This window comes from Thermobia domestica, chromosome 15 (genome assembly GCF_964235325.1).
Source record: "Thermobia domestica chromosome 15, izTheDome1.hap1.1, whole genome shotgun sequence".
In the NCBI taxonomy this organism is placed as follows: Eukaryota; Metazoa; Arthropoda; class Insecta; order Zygentoma; family Lepismatidae; genus Thermobia; species Thermobia domestica.
In genome coordinates this window covers 155,440,372-155,450,676 of record NC_137468.1, presented here as the reverse complement: position 1 = coordinate 155,450,676, position 10,305 = coordinate 155,440,372, and the positions used below count along the sequence as shown (strand labels likewise).

At 34.8% G+C, this 10,305-nt stretch overlaps 2 non-coding genes across 2 annotated transcripts; one reads left to right on the top strand and one right to left on the bottom strand.

Moving 5' to 3' along the window:
• Positions 1–1,215: 1,215 nt before the first annotated feature.
• On the bottom strand, positions 1,216–1,288 carry TRNAM-CAU (transfer RNA methionine (anticodon CAU)). Its single transcript has one exon. It is a non-coding gene; the product is annotated as a tRNA-Met (tRNA).
• Positions 1,289–10,082: 8,794 nt separating this feature from the next.
• Positions 10,083–10,155, top strand: TRNAK-UUU (transfer RNA lysine (anticodon UUU)). Its single transcript has one exon. It is a non-coding gene; the product is annotated as a tRNA-Lys (tRNA).
• The last annotated feature ends 150 nt before the right edge of the window (positions 10,156–10,305 follow it).

Here is a 10,305-nt window from a genome sequence, read left to right as displayed (position 1 = left end):
GGAAGAAAACACTATTTGCCAATTACCTTCATTATCTCTTCTATGGTCACTCTGTGTAATTATAATGTAAAAGTTTTTCTTATACAAATTTTTGTGTGCAAGTAATTACAACTGTAAATTATTTAACTTTCTCACTGTAACTTGAAAATAATGTAAATAAAAAGTAATTAAAAAAAGATAGCTCAGTCGGTAGAGCGTTAGGGTTTTAACCTAACGGTCCAGGGTTCGAGTCCCTGTCCGGGCGTGTAGTTTTACAACCTGTTACATTGGTGGTAATGACATTAAATTTTAGTAAAACGACCTTAAGAAGTAAATACACCGTGTACATATGGATGAATATTAAAATTCATTCTAATCGAAATAGCAGAATGTAGACTCTTGTTTCATCCAGAATAGGAACTACGGAAAATAGAGGATTGGATAAGAGGAACTCATTTAACCTTGGAAAATGATTTGGAATATTTCCGGTGAGATCTTCAGTTTAACGAAGATCACGAACAATTCATAGACATCCTTTTTTAAACTTTGAGCTGAGTTGATTTTGAGTTTAACGTCCCTTTCCGCAGCGAGGCTATATCAGACGGGAATTACTGATTAACGTGAAATGTGAACCACATGAGCTCCTGCCGGAAATCGAACCCGAATTTTTAAAAATTTTAACAACATATTGTTTTGCTTTAGCTATACTAAATTTTATATGATGTCATACACTCAGTAATGCTTCTAAGATTATGACAAGCGTATCACAACTTTATCAAACAAGTTTTAATATCTGTTAACATTTTATATGAGACTTTACATGTTAACAACATGGCATTCTGTGTTAGCCATGTTGAATTTACATGATACTACATACTCAGTGTCATTCATTCATCCGGTTATAGCGAATGCATTAAGCTTGCGTGTGGTAATAACGTATATATACGTAAGTAAGTGCGAAGATACAGTGTTTCTTCATTCTAAGAAAGCTAAAATAATTTATTTGTATTTTAGAAATTGTAACTGGAGATTTAAGTGAAATCAGATAGCCTACTGGTGAATATTAAACCTACCTTCTGATTAAACAAAAGCGAATTTAGAAAATTTACAACGTAACGTTAATTGCTCCAACATTCCAGATTGCGTTCAAAATTGATTAGCTCAGATAATAATCGGAGTCACATTGTATTAATAAGTCACTCGGTTTTTCTTAGATTTAATTTTAAGCAAAAGATGTGCCCCGGGTGAGGATCGAACTCACGACCTTGAGATTATGAGACTCACGCGCTACCTACTGCGCTACCGAGGCTGATGCTTTCTAAACTGAAATCTAATATTAAATAAAGAGATGATAGCGTTGCTTTTTGCTTGGAATAGTAATGGTGGTTTTTCAAGTAATCTTAAGAATAGAATAATACGCGATACCGATATTTATGTTTGTATGCCTGAATTTCTTAGAAATTCCTTCATCTCAAATTTCTTTATTTCCTTCATAGTCTATTCCAGAATAGTGCAAATTAAGAATAGGTGTTCATAAAATCTAAAAATAATATAGGATGTAAATATATTACGCGCACTTACGGAGGAATGTTCAAGTTGAAATTTCTTATCCATGATGACTTTAAAATTCTTGTCTATACAATGGCTATACTTACACTTTTGTCCTTTAGTCGAGTTTTGTTTCTTTAATTTGCCTTCTCTTCTCTTTTGACGCATAAACAAATCATAGACATGGTTTTAAATCTTCAATAAACTAAAGAACTAATGATCATGCTATTAGTAAAAAGTGCGCACGGTTTGATAAACTAAATTCTCTTTTCATAGTAATTTGAGGATGCTGAATACAATGAAACTACCTTTAAAAACATTTGCGTTTGGATCTCGAATGTGGGATATAAATAAATCTAAATATCCCAACACTACATTAACTTACACATTAGAAAATAGTTAAATTCTATTCAGTTTGTTTCAATATAACTTCATTGGATTCATCATTCTCAAATTAGCATAAAAAGCGCAATTATGAATTTATCTAAGCGTGGAGACATTTTACTAGTGATATTATAATTAGCTAGTTGATTCTAAATTTGATATGTGTATGTATTCATAAGCGAGGGAATAGATTTCATTTGAATAGAGGAAATGTTAACAAGCAAGATTGGGTTGCTTGGTTTACAATTTAGTGTTCCTTTCAGCACAGAGTCTATACAAGAAATGAAGCTACAGCTTAACATGGGATCCGAACCACGAGAATTCCCGCTGGAAATCGAACCTGGGTCTTCCACGCCAAAAGTGCGTATGCTAACCGCTTATCCACGAGGGAGCTCGCGTTTTACGTCGATTCCCACGACTTTATTTAAACCAGAAAGTGGTGAAAATCTAAGATTTCCTGTTTCAGAATTGATCACCACAGAACGGAAATGGTAACAGAGAACGAGAAGCATTCTTTTGAAATTGATTCAGCATCCCAATAATAAGTTCAGTCACCAAACTTATCGCTGTACTTGATTCGGAAGCCATACAAATCTACGACCACTTTCGGTTTCAATATTACCTGCATAGATAAAAGATTAGAGACAGCTAGAACTGCTTCTTGAAATGGGGTCAGTGTCTCAAGAATAGATTTCATTTTCAACTTATCCCTCTATTGCAACCGAAAGCGATAGGCTATGTCCATGGAAACAGGGACAAAAATTGATCAAAGAAATATAGTTATAATTTTTAGTCAAGTTGTTCTTTTGATAAAAAATATAGTTGTATGTAGCTGGCATCATTAAATTTTTTTCAGAGAATTACTATTTTCTTATTTTTCCCGTAGATTACCTTTCATCTACTAAATTTTAATGTTGATTATATTATACAAGCCTTATTTATTATTACATAGGTCTTACTTTTTTCTGTCGGAATCCCAAGTAAAATTTCATATAACTGATGAAACCTTTTCTTAAAGTAAAGTTCAATGTTCGACTTAGTTAAACTGTGCTTATTTCAAGTTATTATAAATGTATGTTACTTATACTTAATAATAAAAGACCATTGACAAATGTAACGTGAGTTACCCGACTCTGTGCATATTCCACTAAAATAAGTAGTCATAAAATGTAAATAAAAATTTAATATTTTTGTCATAATTAAATTGTGTGTGTCCCTATCTTACATAGTAATTTCATGCATATAGCTATGCCAGGAAAAAAGAAAATGTACTAAAAAATCACAGGTTCTGAATGTAGGGAAAAAATGTAACGTGAGTTACTATACTATTTTCTTTTCTCGTAGGTTTGCTGTATCATATAAAATGACGATATTTGGTAATTATCTGTATAAATATGACAGCTTTCCTTTTTTTAAAAAAGAAAACGGAGCTTTTAAGTTTATTGTGGTTAGTATGCTTCCAAATATACGTCATTACGTAACGTGAGTTACCATGGACTTACCCGATAGATCTACCACTTCTGGCTTCTAGAAATAGTATTATTTAAAGAAATATCTGTTCAACGATTTCCAAATATTTATTTTTTCTTTCACTTCTCAAATAAAAGACCTTTTGTGTTACCTTCACGAAAAGAAATCAATAATTATGGTACGTGTGAACGGAAGCATACACATACTTTCATCAAGAAAGGGTGGGGGTTGAAACTGTCCAATTCATATCATTGAAAAAATTGTGCATGCGTACCTTGGTAGGAGTGTAGATTAAAAGAGCCATGGCCTTTTTATTCAAATTTAATCATAATGTGTTCCTGAAGTCGGAAATAGTGTTTTCAGAAATTTTCAGAGTAAGAAATCCTTAAAAAGCGCCCCCTAAGTTACAACGGAATTTAAGGTCTATGCGCGGAATAGGTAAAAGGCACACGCCTTTTCGATTCAAATTTAATCATATTGAGCTCTCTAATAGTATTTACAGAAAATTTTAGACCGGGAAAACCTTAAAAAGTGTCCCAAAATCACGGTGGGATTTACCGTCTGCTGTTTATCAGTTTAAATTTGAATCATAATGTTCTTTTAAGGTCCCAAATAGTGTTTTCATAAAATTACAGACCCGGGAAACCTTAAAAGGTTCCCTAAAATTACGATGGAATTCACTATCTATGGGTAGGGTAGGTAGAATGGCCCGCAGTTTTTCTTTTCTTTTTTTTTTTTAAAGTTCAAATTTGATTACAACCTGTTCCTGAGATCCCAAATAGTGTTTTCTAAAAATTTCAGAGCGAATAAATGTAGTCCCTTTTATCTACACATCTACACCTTACTACAGTAAATGTTTATTTTTCATAATAGACTTCCCTTCTTGAAGATGACATTAATACCTGAAACTCTCCATTGTATTTGCCAGTGCATGCGAAAATATAAGATATTAAATTTTAAATCATGAAAGGTTTATAAGAGAACACAAACAGAACATTTCTAGCAGAGCGGGCCCAACGTTCATTAACTTAGAGCAACGTTTCTCAACCTACGGACGGTCCGTGGACTACCCTGGGAAGATGGTGCAGGTTGTCCACAGACAGAATTATAAATATCATAATAAAATAAGTTTAAAATAAATGAGTAAAAAATTTCTACATAAAGTGGACAGATATAAATACATTGGAAAAAGATGATCCATTAGAAAAGATGGATTACAATATACTTTTTAAAAATATACCAATATTTTATCCCACTATACTACTATTATCTCTACTTTATTCTAAAATTATGGAACATATTTCAATGGTGAGACAAAAATGAGGAAAATTACGTACAGTACATGACTGTATTTGTCTTTGTCACTAGCTTGAATAGGACCACAATACGTGCTGGCAACAATTAACATTACAGACGGGAAGGAGACATAGAGGTCGGCGAAGTATCATAAACGAGAATTTTATTGCTTTTGCTTTCCTTTGTTGTTTAAAGTCAAATGTGGTATTCGTATTTGTTAATTATTGTTATTTATAAATATACAGTATTTCCTCTTATCAATCGAAGCTCACTAGATCTTCAGAAGTGCTAATGTATAGTTCGGCAAAGTGTATTATCAGTTAATTTCACTTCTAATATACTGTATTTTAGAAAAGTGTTCTAATAATGGATAAAGTGGCCAATTTCCAGCTTTACCACGTTATGCCTACCCACTCACCACTGGATATCTTTTTGCCATATATGAACGCAGTCTCAGTGATGAAAATTTTCCGGAAAATTTTCCGACTCATAAAAACATATTCCACTTATTCCTACATCATTGTTTAGTCGAGATGTGAGGTGGAAAATTTTCTTCTATATTTTTCCGGAAAATTTTCCGTTCTTAACAAATATCAGTGATTAAGTAACAATTCTCAGTATTCCCAAAATTGATTGAATTCATATATAGAAATGTTAAAAAGTGAAAGATCGTTTAAAGAATCTGAAAATTTTCATGGCTTAGACAATTATCAGTACGATGTAGGAACTGGTGGAACAATTTTTCATGAATCAAAAAATTGTCTGTCCTGTACAATGATGAAAATTTTCCAGGAAATTTTGAAACGGAAAATTTTCCGATTCGTAAAAACATACTCCGCTTATTCCTACATCGTTGTTTAGTTGAGATGTTAGATGGAAAATTTTCTTCTATATTTTTCCGGAAAATTTTCCGTTCTTAACAAATATCAGTGATCAAGTAACAGTTTCTCAGTATTCATAAAATTGATTGAAATCATGTAGAGAAATGTTAAAAAGTGAAAGATCGTTTAAAGAATCTGAAAATTTTCATGGCTTAGACAATTTTCAGTACTATGTAGGAACAAGTGGAACAATTTTTCATGAATCGAATGAATAAGTGGAGTATGTTTTTATGAATCGGAAAATATTCATGACTTTTAATAAATTGAAATTTTAAATAATAGAATGGGATATTTGTACTCTACGAACTCGAGGTATGTTCTCTGCACTTTGTATACACACGCACGCACGCACGCACACACACACACACACACACACACACACACACAGAGCAAAAGAGAGAGAGAGAGAGAGAGTAGTTGAATTGAGTTGATTTTGAGTTTAACGTTCCTTTCAACGGTGAGACTATATAAAACGGTACCAACTGATTATCGTGGAATCCGAACTACATGAGCTCCCGCTGGGAATCAAAGCCAGGTTTTCCATGCCAAAGGCGCGTATGCTAACCGCTTAGCAACGAAGGAGCTCGCAGAGCAAGAAAGAGAGAGAGAGATACTGTAAAATTTTATTTCCCAACTTGGAATAGAAAATTTTCGGTTCCCGAAAGCTAATTGGAAAATTATAATTTCTTGCTGACTAACTTTCCTCTACTGAAATTCAATTCTGTAGCTTTATGTGCAGTTAAATATAGTGGAAAATTTTCCACCTAACATCATTATACATAATATCCAAAATTGTCAGGCCTATGAAAAGTGTTTTCCACTTGTTTCTACATCGTGATGAAAATTTTCCGATCTATGAAAATTCCTCTCACTTGTTTCTACAGAGCAATAAAACTTTCCGATTCACAAAAAAGTTGTTTTACTTCTTGCTTCAAAATGATGAAAACTTTCCGACTCATAAAAAGTTCTTCAATTTTTCCATATAAGGCAGAAAATATTTCGATTCATGAAAAATTGTTTAACTTGTTCCTACATAGTACTGAAAATTGTCTGAGCCATGAAAATTTTCAGATTCTTTAAACGATCTTTCACTTTTTAACATTTCTATACATGAATTCAATCAATTTCATGATTGCTGAGGAATTGTTACTTGATTACTGTTATTTTTTTAGAACGGAAAATTTCCACCTCACACCACTAGTCATGATATAACCCGATATAACCCAGATCGCTGTACCTACCACCGCCATCCATATACGTCTACTGTATATACTGCACAATGTAGACTTCATTGCTCTAAGTAGCATTTTATCACCTTTATCAGTAGTGATGCCAATCTGGCTAAATCTAGCCTATATGGAGAAGTATTTGGCCATACATATCTACGAAATGCTTATAGCTTTAAATATAGCTTATTTTAGGAAACTCTTGCCATTTTTGGATTTCTTATTAGCCGTTAAAATTATTCTGAAAAAAACTTTTGCTTTGAAAATAAAGTGTAATTTATTAAAAATTAGCCTCTTTGTCATTATTGATTACTCTAGACAGAGGGTGTATTACATATTACGCAACAAACACTTGTTTTACATTCTTCTCTCTCCCCACCCGCCGATTTACAACTACTTAACAATACTTATCGACAGAAAGAATTTTAATGTCGCTCCCGTAATGGCACCGTTTCTTACGAGGGTCACTACGAAAGTTTTGAGATGTGGAATAACTTACATACTTAAAATCAATTTAACACTTACATTTTCTCAAAGTATTCACCATTACTGTACACACTTTTGCATCCTCGAAAACCACTTTTTCTTCAAGTGTTGAAATGAAAAAATGAAATGAAATCTTAGATTTTACGTCCCATGGTTATGCCGGTTAGGCTAAAGGAGACGGTGATGATGAGTAATGAATGAAATGGTGGAATGAAGAAAGTGGGAGGAAACGGGAGAACCCCGACAAAACCCACGCACACCGTGTTTGTCCACCACAAAGTTCACTTGGCGGGGGCTGGGATCGAACCCGGGACCCCAAGCACCGGAGGTGAACGCTCTAGCACTGAGCCACCGCGGCCCTTTCTTCAAGTGTTGAAAGTTCATTCTCGTAAGCCACTAGAGCTTCTTCAGGGCTGTAAAATCTCTTCCCACGCATGCGATCTTTGATCCTAGGGAACAGAAAAAAATCACACGGGGCCAGGTCAGGGCTATACGGCGGATGAGTCATAAGTTTGACCGTAGATTCTAAAAACTGAATTGTGATGTTGGCTGTGTGTGCGGACGCGGTGTCACGATGAAGCAGGAACCCACGCAATCCAGTTCTTGGACGCCGATCCCGAAGCTTCTGGAACACTTTTGTTAGGCAAACAGTGGTGTACCACTGAGCAGTAACAGTCCTTTGTTCTTCAAGTGGAACAATTGCAACATGGCCAGATTTGGAGAAGGAAGTTGCGACCATCTTCTTCCCCACACTTCGCGGTCGCTTCACTTTCGTGGGTGGATTTTCGTCTGGAAAGATCCAAACTGTAGACTGGCGTTTATTTTCAGTCAAATTGATAGATCCAAGTCTCATCACAGTAACAATGTCAGAGATGCGTCGAGAATTGCATCCATCAAATCTTGCAAGCATTTCTTCACACCATTCCACACGCATGCGCTTCTGCTGTTCAGTCAAAGTGTGAGGCACCCAACGAGATGAAACCTTCCTGAGCCGAAGATGATCATGAAGAGTTTTTTGTTACTGCTGGCGATCCAATGTTCATTGTAGATTCAATGTCCTTGAAAGTTGTTGGAGGATTTTCTCGAATCATTTGTTCCACAGCGGCAATGTTTTCATCTGACACAGCTGTTGCCGGATGTCCAGCTCTCTGTTCATCTTTAAGCAATGTCCGGCCTCTTCTGAATTCACCAAACCACCGAAAAATTGTAGCACGGGAAGGAGCAAGGTTCCCAAATGCCCCTGCAAACGGTCAAGGCTTTGTGCCTCGTTCAAACCACTTTTGAAATCGTAAAGGATCATTGCCCGAAAATGTTCCCTTTCGAGCTCCATTCTAGACAGCCGAATACTGCTCACATCAACAAACAAGTAAAGGCGATACGGCCACGCCGATAAGCGAGGCGAGTTCATTGTAAGAATGAAAGTTTTCTAATACAAATTTACTAACTGTTTGGTTCTTCAAGCCACATAGATTGTTTTTGTTTTGTTTTTTTTTAAATGAAAAAATAGGATATCTAATTAGCTTGAAACTCTCAATGCAATCATGATGATTCATGTGGGTGTATGGAGAAATAAGAAGTGTTTGTAAGGACTATGACCAGTCGAAAGAAGTATTTCTACTACTGAAAATTGGGACAATAGAACTCTACACAAACACAACCAATCCACAATCCAATGATGGTGCATCCAGTTCTAGCGCCTCGGCTAGATATATCATCGATGACGACTTATTTTAATTTAATTGATAATATTGCTGTTGACTTTCACAAATCAGATGAGTTGTTGATGGATTTTATTGTAATTTAAAGTCATGTGTGTTGCTTCTTACTCTTCATCGAATAAAATTCAGGAAAAATTTTAGTATAATTTACTTATAATCCTACACACAAAAAAGGGGTTTAAAATCTACATTGTGGGTTATAGGTTAGCAGTTCAAAATCTAGCCAATTTTTGCGTAAAAAAAAAAAAAAGAAAAGAAAAGAAAAGAAAAGAAAAGAAAAAGAAAAAATCCGAAGCCCATCTAGCCTATTTTCTTCAGAGGATGTTGGCAACACTGTTTGTCAGCTTAGAACAGGAACTTTGAAGAGAAGAGCAAGTGATTCTAAGCAAAGCTAATTCTGAGACGAATGTTCTTACGGCGACTAAATGTGACTCTCCTATAAAAGTTAAAGCAAACAGTTCAAAGAAACAAATACAATAGAAACTACTAATTTGTATTTGGAATTAGAATTTACTTCATCAGGTGATGAAAATGAACAGAAACCACAGTGCGTTTTGTTTATAGAGTTTTGTCAAATGAGTGCATGAAACCTGCTAAACTCCTGACGTTTACAAACAAAGCATTGTGATGTGAGAAACAAACCAAGTGAGTAGACTTGGTTTTAAGACACACTAACTTGTGTGAAAGATAAAATTTTGGCTCGGCCATGGATTCAATTAATAGCAAAGTACTGGAAGGTTTTACCTTTTAAATTTGGGCAGAGGCAAAACAGCGAAACCTCATTCTATTGGGGAAAATTTACTTCCTACAGCTATAGAAGTTGAGGTTAAAACTAGTTGGTAAAAATTTTGTTGTTTATTTGCATCCCTGCAATAAGTATTTTCCCGGAGGAATTCTAAATGTTGTTTTAGATATATTGCGGAAATATATGTCCCAAATATTAAGAATATACGCATGCATAAAAGATTGGGTTATGTAAAATTACTGGGACGTATAAATATTTCAGACATTTTAGAGGTCCTCAGGTTTAAGGAAGTTGAGGAACGCTGACTTAGAGCATTCGATGCTGGAAGCAAGAGCCGACCGAGTGGGGCGCCCGGATAGCTCAGTCGGTAGAGCGTTAGGCTTTTAACCTAACGGTCCAGGGTTCGAGTCCCTGTTCGGGCGAAAGAACTTTTATATCATGTAATTGCAAACATGCAGGGGGTAACTTAATGGTTACAATTTTATATATATATATATGTGTGTGTGTGTGTTAATGAATACGAAGTTTTCATACTTTCAAATTAATGATAATGAGTTAAGCTTTTTGAAGCT